The sequence below is a fragment of the Glycine soja genome, chromosome 4 (genome assembly GCF_004193775.1).
Source record: "Glycine soja cultivar W05 chromosome 4, ASM419377v2, whole genome shotgun sequence".
Taxonomy (NCBI): Eukaryota; Viridiplantae; Streptophyta; class Magnoliopsida; order Fabales; family Fabaceae; genus Glycine; species Glycine soja.
This window is the reverse complement of record NC_041005.1, coordinates 25,887,706-25,904,930: the sequence shown is the minus strand read 5'-3', so window position 1 is coordinate 25,904,930 and position 17,225 is coordinate 25,887,706. Positions and strand designations below refer to the sequence as shown.

General features: G+C 37.4%; 1 pseudogene; it reads left to right on the top strand.

The window, feature by feature from the left end:
• Positions 1 to 16,859, top strand: part of LOC114410700 — a 76,337-nt pseudogene extending 59,478 nt beyond the window's left edge.
• The last annotated feature ends 366 nt before the right edge of the window (positions 16,860 to 17,225 follow it).

The window sequence follows — 17,225 nt, the reverse complement described above, 5'->3', positions numbered from 1 at the left end:
TAACTTCAAATAGATAATAATAATATTTACATCAAGTATTCAGCAGAGATTCCCAACAAAGGATTTTAGCCCTCCATTACAAGGGAGCAGCTTTCACAAATAGGAGAAGGGTTTCAGAGAAAATACCAGATTACAAAGCAATGGGGATTCCTCCTCTACCTCTAAAAACCTAGGACTTACTCTTTAACCTAGAATCTCCCTAAAAGTTAGGCTTAAAAAATGGCTTTCTGTCCGCGAAGGCGCACTTAGCGCCATTCTTGCGCTAAGCGCAAGTGAGATTTGGCTTAGCGCCAATCTCGCGCTTAGTGCGGAAGAGACAATCATCTTGCTTAGCCAACTGCATACGCGCTAGGCGCTTGTTGGCGTGAAAGAACTCTCTTCAGGCTTATCCTCAATCGCTAAGCCACTATTGGCTCGCTTAGCGGTTTGGTCTCGCCAAGCACATGGTTCAGGCTTAGCGAGACAGCAACTTTTGCACCTTCATAATTTTCTCTTTTTTACCTGAAATTGAGGTTAAATTTACATTAAATTCATAAGAAAGGCTTCTACTGAGCACATATGAAAACTAAACTAGAAATATTTACAATCCTACCAAAAAGAACCATAAATTGGGAGATTTATATACATTTTGGAAAACTTTTCTATACAAAAGTTAGTCATAAAAGATTACTAACACCGCCAACTCTGTTTTCCTGTTTTGTTTTCTATTATCTATTTTCAATAAACCTTGTCTAACATCAATTCCTTTGCTTGTTTTGGTGTAGATGACCTCCTGGAAGAGAAGAGTGTCCACTCCCGACCTCAGAAGCCTTATGACACATCCACGTTTGTGTCTGAGGTCGCGTGGGAGAGGTACGAGCAGAACATGCATGCCAGAAACATCCTCACAGAGAGGAATGTTAAGCTACAGATTACATAGTATGATGAGTCTTGTCAGGAGCATGAGAGGCATCGATGGAGCAGAGCCTTGACCAGGCAGCCAGATAATCACATTGATGTGGCCTTGGTCAAGGAATTCTATGCTAACCTGTTTGATTCAGAAGATAAATCTCCAAGATAGGTCAGGGTACGGGGCAAGTTGATTAAGTTTGATGCTGCAACTCTTAACGAGTTTCTGGAGACCCCCGTGGTTTAGGAGCCATGGGAGCGATACTCCACTTACTCGAAGTTCTATCACACACATCCGGACCCGTAGGAGCTAGCATCAAAGCTTTGTATCCCATGGCGAGGATTTGTTCTTAACGCTGAGGGAGCACCTTGGAAGCTTCTCAGGAAGGACCTCACGACTCTTGCTCAGACCTTGAGTTTTCTATCATATTCTAACATCGCCCCTACTTCTCACACGTCCGATCTTAATATGGACAGGGCGAGATTAGTTTACGGACTGGTGATGAAGATGGACATGGATGTGGGCTCCATCATTTCTGGACAGATATCACAGATGGTCCAGTCCAACTCCTCTCGGCTTGGCTGTTAGACAAGTGGCCTCAGATATCTTAAGAAGGGGGGGGGGGGGTTGAATTAAGATATCACAAACTTTTTCCTAATTAAAAATTCTATTTTGATTTTAACCCAAAACCCAAGATTCCTTTCAAAATGAATTCCTAAATAATTATGCAAATTAAACTTACTGAATAGAAGCAATAAACAATAATAAATAAAGGAGTTTAAGGGAAGAGAAAATGCAAACTCAGATTTATACTGGTTCGGCCACACCCTTGTGCCTACGTCCAGTCCCCGAGCAACCCGCTTGAGAGTTTCACTATCTTGCAAAAGCCCTTTACAAGTTCAGAACCACACAAGGACAACCCTTCCTTTGTGTTCAGATTGCTTTACAACAAGAGACCCTCGGTCTCTTAATCCCTTTTCAGAAATAAGATGAAGAAAAGAAGAAATCTCTCTTGAAAGAGATAGATTGAACAATGGAGCACTCAAAATAATTCCTTATTGAATTGCAAGTGTATTGGCCAAGGAATTTTTAAGAGGATAAGATAATTTTTCTTTTTGAGAGGATAAGATCTTTTTGTTCTAAAAAACTCTGAGCAAATTCGTGTTCCAAGTCACATATAAATGGACCTTTGATGGCCATTAAAAAAGTCATTTCAACATATGTGACTCTTGGAAATTATTTTGTAAAATTCTCCTCTGGTAATCGATTACAAGATTTGTGTAATCGATTACAGGCTTTAAAATTTGAATCAAAACATTCAATAACTGCTGGTAATCGATTACCATCCATGAGTAATCGATTACACTTTTAAATTTTGAATTCAAATTTCTAATGACTGTTGTAAACATTTTCAGCTGCTGGTAATCGATTAGAATCCTCATGTAATCGATTACATGCCTTCAAAAATATTCAAAATTATTTTAAAAACGTTTTAGGAAGTGTTTTGGCCACTGGTAATTGATTACATCCTCTGGTAATCGATTACCAGAGAGTAAATCTCTTGTAAAAACATTTTTGCTTAAATTCATTGGCCAAACCTCTTGCTATTTCAACTTGGAATTCCCTTCCTAAATCACTAGAGATCTTCTTGATAATGTATCTTGAATTTCTTGGATTTTTGTCTTGAATTAAACTTGAGAAGTGCATGATCACATGGCATCATCAAAACATCAAAGCCAAAGTCTTTGCATCTACATTGGCTTCCCTTCCTTAATCACTGCTTTATGCATAGCCAGAGGAGTGGTCCCAGATTCCCTTACTTTCGAGTCCCTGAGCCCGGCCATTAACTTAGCCTATATCAGGAAGAACTGCTAGAACCCGGATGATCCGATGATCACATTCCCTAGGTCCCGCTAGGCCAGGGCTCAAGGACCTTCAGATGCTTCTACCTCTACTCCAGCTCCCACACCAGCACGTATGCCAACACCAGTCCTTCCCCTAGCACTCACTGCACCCTCCGGCCCCTCCACTTTGAGCACAAACACGATCGTGCCGATGCTGCAGAGCCTCCACCATGGCTTATGCCTGGTGATGTAGAGTATCCATGACTTGGCTCAACATCAGCCCATCATCATCATGGAGGACTTTATGGCCCAGGTGGCCTGTTCAGGAGTCCAGCCTTCTCCTGTAGGGGGAGGTGAGGCTCCTATAGCCCAGGAGCCACATCCAGAGCCAGAGGAGACACCGTAGGATACCCCTGCTACCACGCCTATGGAGGTCACAGATGAGGGAGATGGCACTGCTGACATAGACTACGTTGCAAATTTCACCGCAGCGCAGAGCACCTGGAACCCCTGGCCCACTACAGCTCATGACACACCTTTGCCAGCCCAGGATGCCCCCACATCACCTCAGGACGACCCAGCACCGGCTCAGGAGGAGTGAAGACAGGATTCTATTTATTTTTCTTCTATTTAGATATAGTTTTTAATTTTCAGTTTAGCTTAGTTTTATTTATTTACTTAGCACTTTTATAGCTTTTTGAACAGTTTATGGTTTTTAAACTACGCACATTGGTTTTTGAAACATGTTTTGGTTTCAATTTCTGGTGTTTGTTGATCTATTTGAATTAGATTGTTTGCATGAATTGCGATACTAGATCACATGCCTTGAATAAGTATGTGGTAGTTAGAAGAGAAAAAACATGAAATTAGGGGTGTGAATGAAAATGTTAGTTTGTTTGACAAGTAAATAGCGAAGGTAATCATTTGCTATAACCCGGTGAGATGTGTGAATCTAAATTGTGAGAGAACAACTAGCATCAAGTACTGATATTTGCATGAATCTCTTAATACTGAATGAACGCATGATTTTGGAAATGATGAAGGCCATGATTGAAACTTTAAGAAGATGGAAATTTTAAGAATAAGTGAAACTTTGTGTGTTTTTGCTTGAGCTGAATGTCTATTATGCTTGTGGCATATTAATAAAAGCTGGGAATTAAAGAAGAAGATGCTCTAAGGATGAATGCTCTCTCAGAACCTAAGTTTTGCATCCTAGAAAAACTATGAATTGTTTGTAACCCAACCTTGTTACAAGCTAAGAAAGTCCTTCAGATTCATTTTGTGTGTTTGTGATTGTATGGAATGAGATGAAATGCAAAAGTTGAGACTTATGTTGGTTGTTGATTGAAGAACTACCTTAAACATTTGTGCTTGTGAGAGAAACAGTGGTCGTGAGGATTAAGCATGGTTAACCTTCCTTGATACCTATCATGCTTGCTAACTTATTTCATTTGTGCTGCTTAATAGACATGTTCATATCTTTGAAATACTGCATATTTTTGTGAAAGGTTGATGGTTGAAGCATTGCTAGGTTTCTCTGTTCATGTGATTGAAACATTAGAAACAAACACGATTGTGGCTAACCACTATTGATTCCTTTCACTTGAGGACAAGTAAATTGTTATTTCTTTGCTTGAGGTCAAGAAAAACTGTAAATTTGGGGGAGTTTGTTAGTTGTTATTCATAAGTTAAATTGGTATTGAAAATTTGCAAGGAAATAGCATTGTGCCTCCAATTTGTGGTTCTTTTTGTAGGAATTGTACATATTTTCATTATTGTGTGATTTTAGAGGGTAAAAACTCCAATTTTGTGACCTAATAATGAATCCAACTCAGTTTCAAGCCAAAGAAGAGAAAGTTAAAGTTGTTGATGACTCGCTTAGCGAGGCAAATCCGCTCAGCGAGATGCATTTGCTTAGCAAGGCATCCAGCTTGCTTAGCGGATGGGAAACCCTACAAGAGGATAATCCAAAGATCTGCACGCCCATCGCACAGCCAGCCCGCCCAGTGAGGACGTTGTCTCTTCTCGCGCTTAGCGCGCCCATGGTCGCTAAGCGTAAATTCACTAACTCGCACTCAGCAAGACATGCTCGCTGAAGAGTCCAAGAGCCTTTAAAACACTGAAGTTGTCGGAGTTTCAAAAGAGAGCCGGTAGAGAGTTGGTAGAGACGAGTTTTGAGCAGCAAAGAGAGCTTAGCTTCAGGAAAAATAGAGAGATTTAGGGTTTAGAGGCTGGAGAAGACATTCTCCATCATCTTCTTCCAATTTCTTTCACCAAAAATAGTTTCTTTCTTGTATTTTTGAAGTTTTGCTTGTAATGGAAGGATAAGCCTCTTTGTTGGGGAGTTACTACTGAACCTCTTGATGTAATACTCTTACTATCTTTTTAATGTTATTTCTCTGTGTTCATTGCTTCTATCTATATTTATTTTACATGCTTGTGGCTTAATCACCCATTTGTATGTCTAGCTAGGCTTTTTAGTATTGGAAAATGCTTTAAAACCTTAGAACTTGATAGAGCAAGCTAGAAATTTGTATGTCTAGGAATGGAGTGCAATAATCTAGTCCATTTTACACTGTAGGCTTAGTGCAACTCTTTTAGATCAAGTTTGTTGAGGAATCAAGAACAAAGTCTAAAAAGAGTTAGGCTCATTCATATGAGGAATCATGGTTTGAGTAATTTATCAGTGTAAGAACACAAGGATAACGTTAAATAGAGAAAAACACATTGTATACAGCAAGAGAAATTTAGTAGGACACTCCCCAGCGTTTTAAACTTGATAGTTGTCACTTTTTGTAGCTTTAAATATTCTGTTTATGTTCAAATAGATTTTATAGTACAAAACCCAACATTTGCTTTATTTCAATCCTTATAAGTGTTTACATACTGAATATACGTGGTCTAGGTGAAACAAATTCCCTGAGGATATGATACTCGGTTTTACCGTTTTATACTACTTGTGCGAATTAGTACACTTGCCGACAATCACGAACACTATGCTTGTTCTCTCCTCTTCCCTAAGTCCAGCTCTTAAAAGGAGTAGTTCCATTTGTTGTCTATATTCTTCAACACTCATACTCCCTTGTCTAAGCCTTTGGAACTTGTCCATATGCTTCCTTTCATAGTAGGAGGAAATGTGCCTCTTCCTAAGGGCACTCATAAGATCATTCCAATACTCTATTGGAGGATCCCCATAAATCCTTTGTTCCATAACAAGGGAAGTCCACCAACAGAGGGCATACCCATGAAAGCAAAGGGTAGCCAATGGAACTTTTCTCTCTTCACTAATATGATGGCAAGGAAAGAGTTGTTCAACCTTCATTTCCCTATCTAGGTAGGCCTCAACATTATATTTTCCATGGAAATATGGGAGGCTAATGTTAACCTCTTGAGGCTTGCTATCCTTTTTCTCTTCTTTGGGAGTGATGTTTAGTATGTGACCTATGGTGCCCTCTATAATAGTCACTAAGTTCTTCACTAAAACTCTTGTAAGAGTTGTGACTACTATAGGAGACATGTTTTTCTCTTTTCATTTCTTCCATTATTTTTCTTCTTTCTTCCTCTCTTATTTTTTCTCTTTCATCTTGACTTATTTCTTCCACTCTTTTTTTTCCTTTTTCTTTTATCTCTTGTTTTTCTTTCCACAATTTAAGGGATCTCAACTCATCTAATATCTTATACCAGGGGTCCTTAGGAGTAAAACCCTCACCATTAACACTAGATGAAGAATAAAGACTCATGTTGGTCCCTAAGTTGTGGTTCTTTCTTGTTGGGGGTTTGAAAACAAAAGGTAAAAAAAAATATGGTTGAAACTAGCCAAAATAAACACTAAAAGAGGTGTGAAAGATAAGGTAAAAACTAATTGGTAAAAAGCAAGCTATCTAGGTGGTTTGACAATGGAAGGTAAAGGAAATTTAAAGCAAGCTAGACGGTTTCCTATGTGAAGGCTTGGATGACCCTTTGGAGCTCCCAACTAGCTCTTCACTTAGTCTACATGGTTTACACTAAGCTATTACACACAAATAGAGGTTTGGGTGGTCTCTTGGAGACTCCCAATACACCCCTGAAGAATGTCCAAATACAAGGAATTGCAATAGAAAAAAAAATTCATCACTCAATTGTTCTATTACAACAAATTTAACAAAGCAATTAAGGTCTTCAATGCTTGTTTGTTTTCTCAAGTGTTTCACTCAAAATTTGGTGAGGCTTTTGTTGCTTCAAATCTAATGGTGTTCCTAGGATGGTTAACCTCCAAGACTAAAAAATATTCCTTCAAGCAATGCACTGATTTCCTTTTCCAATTCTTATTGTAGGCAACACTTAAAAAACACAAAAAAAAAAATAAAAAGACAAGCAAGAAACCAAAAGATGAAATGAAAGCTAAACCAAAAGGAAATTTAACATGACATTAATTCAATGAGATTCAAAAAAAAATAAAGCAAAAGGACAGCACCACAAGCAAAGGTGGAACACAAAGGAAGTCCTAGAATGGCACTAGATTAGATTGACAAATTAAAAACAAAATTCTAGTTATGTCAATTTATCAACACATCTAAAAGACGAACAACTCCAAGGAGTCAAATAGGCTTCTAATACAACTCAAAATAATGAACAATTTTTTAAGCAAATCAAGCAAACACATTTTTTGTTGTTGTTCTAGACGTGTATTTTGATGCTAATCTTTATCACCTTTTCTTCCTTATTTTTGTTCATTGTTTTCGTCCAGATGTCTATTTTATCTAGTTAAAGTTTCAGCTCAAAATGCAAAGAATTCAAGCCATGGTGGAGTTAAGAAGATAGTGTGCCAAAACTGATAGCAACCAAAATTTCAACCTAGAAATCAAGAGTAGTGCTTGTGTTGCTTAAAGCTTGGATAGTTACAATTTGTGTTTGCTTATGCTCAATTGTCTTGAATAACACAATTCAAGAGAGCTTAATGCTTATTTTGATTCACAAATCCAGCAACAACTCAATACCACAACTCAATTTCTTCATAGGCATCATATAGGAAACTTAGAAAACAAAAAAAAAAAGTTCAACAATAAGACTACTTCTAGGAATTGATTTAGAACATGTTATGAACTAAATAACATGCATGAATTAGACTCAAAATTCAAATGATAGGCTAAGAATTGCAAGAATACATGAACAAATGTACCTAGAATTCAATCAACAAAATCAAAATTGAACATAAACTTAGAACATAATGTGACAATTATTATGACTAAACATGACTCTAAGACAACATGAATGAAGTGATTTACACTTAGATTTTTGTGTTTTCTTTTCTAATCAATAATTTGCAAGAAAATTGAGATCTAAAGGTTCAGCACAAGAAAATTATGACTAAAAAATGATAGAACCTAAAATCAACACAAAAACATGATTCAAGAGTAGATCTATAAAATTTGAACCATAGAAGTGCAAGAACAAAAGTAGATCTAAGATTTAATCGGGTTTTTTTTAATCTACTTTAAACAACACCAAACCACAAGAAAATGGAGGAGATACATGAAGAAGAAGATGAAGAACAAGGAGTTAAAGTGAATTGACCAAACAAAAAGATAGAGGAAGCAAAAGAACATCACCTAAATGAAGATGCTCTGATAACACATGATGTAGCTCCATGTAGAGCTTGTAGACCTTAGATCTTCTTCATCAATGGAGTCCTTTGCTTCTTGAAGATCAATGGCAGCAGAATGGAGAAGGAGGAAAGGTGATTGGAGACGCCACTTCATGGAGAAGATGAGGCAAGAACAAGCTCACCACCATAGGAAGCCATGGGTAAGAGCTTAAAGGTATAAGAAGATGAGTGGAGGGAGAGGGATAGAAGGGGCACGAAATTTGAATTTCTATTCAAATTTCACTTGAATTTGAATTTGAATTTGTGAAGCCAAATTTTCATTAATTATGATTAGTGAATTTTAGCTATGGTTCAGCCCACTAATCCAAGATCAAGTCAAAGATTCTCCACAAAGTGTGCTTAGGTGTCATGAGGCATATAAAGCATGAAGGTCATGCACAAAGTGTGACTATATGATTTGAGAATGGGATGTAGCAAGCAAATGCTCACGTCCCCCTTAGGATGGTCCAAAATTTAATTGGATTGGGCTTCTCCCAATTCAATTAAATTTCTCTCCCAACACACATACATCAAATAGTGCACTTAATGAATATGAAATTACAAAACTACCCCTAATACAAAAACTAGTCTAGGTGCCCTAAAATACAAGGGCTAAAAAATCCTACATTACTAGGGTACCCTCCCTACACTATGGAGCCCTAAATACAAGGCCCAAAAATGATGAAACCCTAATCTAATATGTACAAAGACAAGTGAGCTCATACTTAGCCCATGGGCCCAAAATCTACCCTAAGGCTCATGAAAACCCAGGGCCTTCTCCTGCATCTCTGGCGCAATCTTCTTGGAGTCTCCTAGCCATGGCACTAGTGCTGGGTCCCCTTCTTGGGAGGATTGCATCAAAAATGAGGAATGAAATTGAAGAAGAAAACAAGCAAACTCTAGGAAAAATGAAACAGGAGTTGAACGAGGCCATCAAAATAGAGTTGTCTCAAAGGGGATTGGTGTACACACCCCCGATTGACATGGATATACAGATATTAGGTGCACGCGTGAGCACAAAGGGTAGCAATGCTGAAATTGTTGTCCATGCATCAGGGGAAGAACATGATGCTAATGTTATATTGACTATGGGGTTGTATGTGCAAGGTGATAATTGTACACGTTTGGTGGCCTTGGGAAACATATATGATAGGGGGTCTACCATACACAATGTCGCTTATGCAGATTGTCATACTCTAATTTCGTCTGGGGACTATCATTCACTGATTCTCGCTAGCTAAAATGCGTTGTTCAACACCAATTACCGCACGAAATGAAAAATCGTTCAATGTTTTGATCAAGAATGCAAAGGATACCAAAAAGAAGGGGCAAAAGGGTCTTTTTATTGAGTTTCCTGGACCTTAGCTCGCCTAGGCTAGCCTCTGGCTCGCCTGGGCCATCAAAAGACTTCAATGTTAAGAAACCAGTTCGCTTGGGCGAGCTGCAGCTCACCTGGGTGAGTCAGTTACTTCATGACTAAGGCATGAGCTCGCTTGGGCGAGCTGCCATGGTCCCAAATGCCTTTTTTGGCTATAAATAGGCGGGAAGAGGAGTTAAGGAAGGGGTTCTAAGGTTCAGACTTGAGGGAATTGAGAGAATTAAGAGAAAAGAAGAAGAAAGAAGATGAAAACAAGGCCATAGCGCTGCCGAATCACGACCGTGATCGATCCCTATGTCGTTTCTCGCTCCATGTTCTTCGTTCATCATTCGGTTAGTGTGTGTTCTTATAGATTTGAGCGTGATCTATGCCCCTTAGGGGTCCTCTTTGTTGTTTTTGTGCATATTCATCTCCTTCTTCTATCATCGGTAATCTCTTTTCTTTTTGTAAAGTAAATCTTAACCGATCGCTAGTGTTGTAAAGTTGTCTTAAAAGAGATTGAAAGTTAATAAACAAAACCAAGATAAAACCAACTCATAACTAACTTCTTTTTATCAAATATCACTTGAGATCGTTTCAAGGTCCAACGCCTTAACGATTCTCTCCGCTTTTCAAATTTAAAAGATCATTTCAAGGTCCAACGCTTTAATGATTCTCTCCGCTTTTTTAAAATTTAAAACATCGTTTCAAAGTCCAACGTCTTAAACGACTTTTTGTTCGCAATTAAAATCAATCTTTCAAAAACATAAAATCAATTTAAAACACAAACTTTTAGACTTAAAGAACTACGTAGGTTTGAATTCCTCATCGCACCTGAGGATACGTAGGAGCAAGGGCAACACCCTTGTTGACCCCAAAAAAAATTAAAATATAAAAAAGGAAAAGTAAATAATATTGAAGTCATGTTTTTGCACACTTGATTAAAGACTTTCGTCCCTTGTGACGGGCGCATAGGGTGCTAATACCTTCCTTATGCATAAACAACTCCCGAACCCTTAGTTTCAAAATTCGCATAACTCTTTTTGGTTTTTCTAATGTTTTCCTTGAATAAACATCGGTGGCGACTCCCACGCGTTTTTCTTTTTGAAAGACACTCCTTTGGCTTTTTGCCCGCACTCCTGTCGTAGGGTAGGTTGTGACACAGATGATGTGGTAAGGGTCAGTGTTATGAAAATTTATGATGGTGACGCTGAAGTCCCATTTTCAACGTCAGAAATTATGTCAGGCAAGCCCTTGACACATTCATTGCATGGCCGGAAAATCTTGTCAAACTTGTATCACATGAGGTATTTTTTATTATGTTTAACATGTATTAAGACAACCATAGATTGATATAAATTAGTTACTATCATTACTTTAATTTTTCTTTTCATTCTTCATATAGGATTCACATGTTACTCCTAAGAAAGTGGTTGAACATGTTAAAAGGTCGAATGATGTTGGTGCAAAGGATCTATTGCGTCAGTTGATTAGGGCCATGTATGACATTTACGACAACCCTGATAAGTTGTTATGGGATAGGAGTAAATTTGGGATTCCAAATGCGGATGCATTGTTCTTCTTAACATTTTCTTATGTAAATGAAATAATATCAGGTGAGAAATGTCTAGACATAGCTATACTGTAGTTGTGGATGATGTAAGTACATTCTATATAATTGACTATTAATTAATATTGGTGGTTAAAACATACAAGACTTTAAATTTTTCATTTCAAATGATCAAAATAGGTTTATGGATGAGTGGAGTTTGACCTTGGGACATGGTTTGGTGTATGGATTCCTTGAGCTTCAGTCCATACACAATGCAAAGGGCAAACATGCTGAATGTCAACATTACAATGAAACATGGTTAAGGAATCCCAACGAGAGGTCTACCTAGGAGCTTACTTGAATCAATAAGTAAAATTTATCAAATGCATGTATAGAATGTTTGTATTTTATGTACCTAATTATTTTCAAATGTAGGGCCCATTAGCACCTAGTTGTTTTGTATCCTATGAAGGATGTTGTTGTTTGGTTCTTTTCGTTGCGTAAGAAACCTGATATTCATATCAAAACTGCAGTTAACAAGTTAAGTATTATATCATAAGTCATTTAATATATTGTAAACATCGAAACACTAATATTTGTGTGCTCGTTTACACGTTGACATTTTTTATTAAGCAGTGCAATGAGGACATTAAAAAGTAGTTTGGATGGCCATATTGATAAAGTTGCAATGCAGTGGATTGAAATAAAGGTTAGTCATATAATGAATGTTTATTTCTGACTAGTGATGTTTGGTAAGTTTGTAATTGTCTGATTCAATCTTTTTTTTTATATTCAATGTAGAGTCATGTTTAAATCGGTGGGTATGAGTGTGGTTATTATCTCATGCATTTGACGTGGAACATAGTAAGCGAGGGGTTGAAGAATGATTGGAGCATGGTATATTTACTTTTAAGAAAAAATTAATTGTTGAGTATCACCTTTTTATTCATTTCACATGTAGGTCACTAATTTCTATACTTTAAATTTTTTGTAGTGGTTTGGTGATGGCACACCATTAGACATTAAGAGCATGACAACAATTCACAAGAAATGGGCAGCATATTTTTTAAAAGTTAAAAACATCTATGTACATATCTTTAGATGAGATAGGAAGAACCATTGTGGTGTATTTGATGTTTAACATAATTGTTATAAACAATTTTGTACAATTATTGGCAATTATTTGAGAATTAATATAGATATTTCTTTATTTCATTTTCTATGCAACAAAGCCCTTAGACAATGCATTGATATCGCAATTGGTAGGTGTGTCAATAGGATCAGTTATTTTTGTGCGACCGAATTACCCATTATGCAGGTTATTGTGTAGCTGAGAATGTCGATAGTGCTGATGATAGCCCAATTGACATCAACAAATATGAGGTTCCACAACTACATTGATGAATGTTCATATGAAGCTGTTATTTATAATTTGTGGTTATTACCAATTTTTGAACTAATTCATACTATATATTATATGTTAACATGTGCTTGTTGCGTCAAAATTACTAATGTGCTGGATGGATGGAGCATTGTGTATGCGTTTCTAAGTTCAGCAAGTGCCTCGTTATTGGAAAGAGGTACATGTCTATCTAAACAACTGTAACTTCAGCAAATTATATGAGGGGAATAAGGATAGGTTTGTGTGAATATACCTATCGTTGATGTTGATATCGAATGCATAAAGTTGTTTCTTACACAGGCGTGTCCAATGGGAACATGGTTATGAAGCTTCATCATAGCCTTATCATTGTTGTTGAAGGTTCTTTCAATAAAAGTTCCATTCTTAATATGTTTTTTTAGCCTATGTTTTTCAAACAATACTTAGGCTTCCCTGATGCAGAATTTGCATTAATGGAGTGGGATGAGTCCCATTCTAGCGCTTGTTGGTGTAGTGGTAATGCTTACATTGTTATGCATGTATGTCTAACCTCTGTCCATGTTATAAGTCGTTTAGCATCTTATTACGGGTTTGCAGGGGTGACTTTCCCAGGTTGTGTCATGGTGATCATAGTCAATTGCTCATTGATAATCCCGTTAAAGCTTTAATATATAGAGGTGATACAACAAATTGGTTGTGGGGTCAATCATTAGCTGGCACTTACCATGGACAGGTTGGCGGTGAGGTTTGTGTTATCTATCTTTTTTGTGTATTTCATCCTTTTTTTTCATGCACTAATAGCCTAATAGCTAATACTCTAGAGACTGACTTTGTTGGTCATGGTGTATGTTTGGAAACATTTTTTTACTTTCATTTCATTAAGTTTTATATGTTTCTTACCAGAATATTTGAAGAGGATCTTTGACAGTGGAGCATAAAGAGGTTGCTTTTTAATGTCCATTTCATTTTTGGGACACGCCTTTGCTGAGTTCAATCTTTTGTTACTAAACTAACTGTTAAAGCATTACATACCCAACTTGTCCTTCAATGGATAGGTGGATGTGGCCATTGTATGTTCTGGAGCTGTCATTATTATTTAATTTTAGCTCAATTTTTATTATAATAAGTTTCATGCTAATTAAGGGGTGCAAGTTTCATTCTACGACAGGTTTTAAGGAATAATCATCATAGAATTCTTCAATTCTAAAACGGTTTCAAGTTAATAGACGTTGTAAAATGCAAGCACTCTACGGCGGTTGTTAGAGGACCGTCACGATGCGGCCTTCAAAGATGGTTAGTGTAACGACCCGCCTCGTCGCTACGATATCACCACTCTAATAATTGGAAAAATTAAATTCTTTTTCTTTCTTACTCCATTATTTTGCTTATGAAAATCATAGTAAATTTGAATTTCACAAATATATATTCATATTCAACACCCACATTCAACAATTATTCATGAGCTTACATAACATTCATATTCAACACCCACATTCAACAATTATTCATCATACACATCATCCATCCATGGATCCTATCAAGACTGCTCAAAATGATGCATGCACCTGACCTCAACTCTTAGATGCAATGCGATACGTACCATATCCAATACCAAGGAAATAGCCCTAAGCGTGTCTACACGACACCTCACTTAGGAAACCATGCAGTATTTGTCGAGGTCACCCAGTCGTGCACCGTAACTCCCCCCCCCCCTAGGTGATCAACCTGGGGCCACAAGGAGTTCCCTACCAAGTGACACACCCCCTAGTACAAAGTACATACTGCCATAGTTTATACTATTTCCCATATCATATGAGGTATGAAACATGGGCACCATCAAGTACAATGACCATGGATGAATTAAAGTTCCTAAGCATCCCCTCAGAAATGCTTAGATTCTTTAACCACTTTAGTTTCCCATACAAGGGACGTCCGACAAGGTCAATGCACCCCCCCCATGGACATACACAACATACGACGTATGAATGTGGCCAAAAGCAAGTGCCAAAGACCATGAACCAATTAAAGCGCTTAAGCATCCCCTCAGAAATGCTTAGATTCCTTAACCACGCTTGTCCCCCACGAATGGGCCATCCAACAAGGTCAGTGCACTCCGCCCCCCACGAACATACACAACATGCACTTGTCAATGCATTTCCAACATCATCAACATTCCATTTCAATGACATCACCAATAACCACAACAACCTCATTCCATATTGATAAAACCATCAATAATAACATCAATTCATGTTGACATGATCACCATTAACAACGTCATCTCAAATCAATATCATCGTAAATATCAACATCACCACATATCAATTAAAGTCACCAATAGCAACATCAACAATAAGTCGCATTCCGCATATAAATATATTTTTCATGCCTGAGGTCCACACTCCCCAGGTCTTCAAACAACACAAGTTTAATAAATAATAATGTTATTCATCAATAATAGATATATCGCATCCCATTCGTTAAAAACATAGTTTTCTTGAAAGAAAATCAGCATGCAACAGGGACAGGTAGATATTCTCATAGCTAGGTTCCCTGACCATAACTATGGCGTCAAAACAGTAAATTTTATAATAACTCCCCTCACCTATCGTGAGCTCCCCGTCGGTTTCTCTTTGCGTCACTTAGAGGTCTCTCTATCGATCGCGCTTGTCGGTCCAACGCAAGTCTCTATTACGCCAAAACGAAAGGAATTTAGTATGGATTTCAAAAACAAGGTCAAAGGTAACATTCGGGGTCAAATACCCTTGTCAAAACATAAAGAGCTGAGGGGTGTTTCGGATTCTACAAATGGAAACATCATTTTGAAATTCCGATCACGCCAATGTGATCAAGGTTCAATGAATGCCACAAAAATAACCTCAATGTTATAAAAATATAACTTTTACAATGTCTCATTCTCTAGGGTTTTTCAAAGGAAGTGTAAAAACACCCTATTACAGTACCCAACACATAAGAGACACTAACAGGAACTCAAACTAGCTAGGAGAAGGCTTAGAAGTCAAGATTACCTCAGAGAAACTTTGAAATGGAGGATTGAGGGATTTTCTCCATCGAATCTTCGAGGAGGATTCTGAGAATTCTACTCCGATTAAAGTGTTCCTCTTGGTGTGGGGGTCCAACGGCAAGCAACGGAGGCTTACGGCGGCCACCGGTGGTCTTGGGTGGTGGAAAATGAGGTTTTAGGGTTTGGGTGGCATTTTTGGAGAAGAGGAGAGTGAAAAATCTTGTTTTTCACGCTGAGGACGTATTTATAACCTGCAACTTTGGCTTAGCGGGCCTGTCGCGCTAAGCCAAAGTTCACTTCTTGTGCTTAGCGCAAGAATTTAGGCTTAGTGCAGCCCCCCTGCACTAGGGCTCACTTAGCGCACCTTTGGGCCGCTCAGCGCAATTCCCCTCGATTGGAATTGCGCTTAGCACACCATTCTCACTTAGTGGGAGACCAAAAGTTATTACTTTTCAAAATCCCAATGGTCAGACTGTAGAAACATATCTTAGGGAGATGCAGACAAAATTTGAAGACGATCCAACGGTTAATGAATTCGGTATTGCGATTTCGCTGAACTAGGTTTTGGTAAAATCTAAAATCTCATAATTTCAACTTCGCCCAACAAAACTCCACATAATTCAACATCCACATCAAGAAATTCACACATGACTCATTCAAGGCATACTTCAACTTGTTCAAGTCTATTATATACTCAAATAACACAATAAATACAATTAAACATCAATTTATAACTTATAATATCTCAGGGTGATACAATTAGCAACCGTCGTAGAATCCTTCATTCCACCGTGATTTCTTTGTCACCCCTTGGTGGTACTATCTTTTAAATTAGATGACATTCAGTTACTTGATTTCTGTTACGTTTTTTGAATTTTTAGAATGCTAACAACTCTTCCATTCTGATTTTCTTATGGGTTACTTTTTTTTGTTAGGTGATTTATGATTGAATTTAAATGATTAATTTTTCGTGTACATTACCTATCCTTTGGCTCTTTACTCTTAAATCCAATTATTTTCTTCTTGAGCAATGATAAAATTGTGAATATCTTTGTATACCCTTTCTTTTTAATTCTTCGCTTTAACATAATTTTTGGTTACCCAAACTGTTATCTGCTTCTTTTGTAGATCCCTCCTATAACTGTGCCTGTAATTGTGCATGACTATGGACGAGAGCACTTAATCTAGAGATGCAAAGAAGTCAGCAAGTGGTTTTAACAACCCACAACCGATTTTGATAAAGGAAATTTTACTGTATAGCTTTATCCCTCAACGATTATGGAGATGCATATTCTTTCAATTCTTCCTTTTTTTTGTATACTCGATAGTCATCTGTAATACTTTGTTTGGATACAAGTTAAAATTAGGAGGTAAAGAAATAGAGATGAAAGAAATTGAGATAGAAGTGAATTTTGAATGGAAATGTGTTGTTTTGATTGCTGGAATTGAGAAAGGAATGAAATAAAAGGATTTACTTTGTGTTGTATGGTTACATAAAATTTGTTTATTTTATAATGGTTTAAATATGTTTTTGGTTCTTCAAATTTGGAGGTA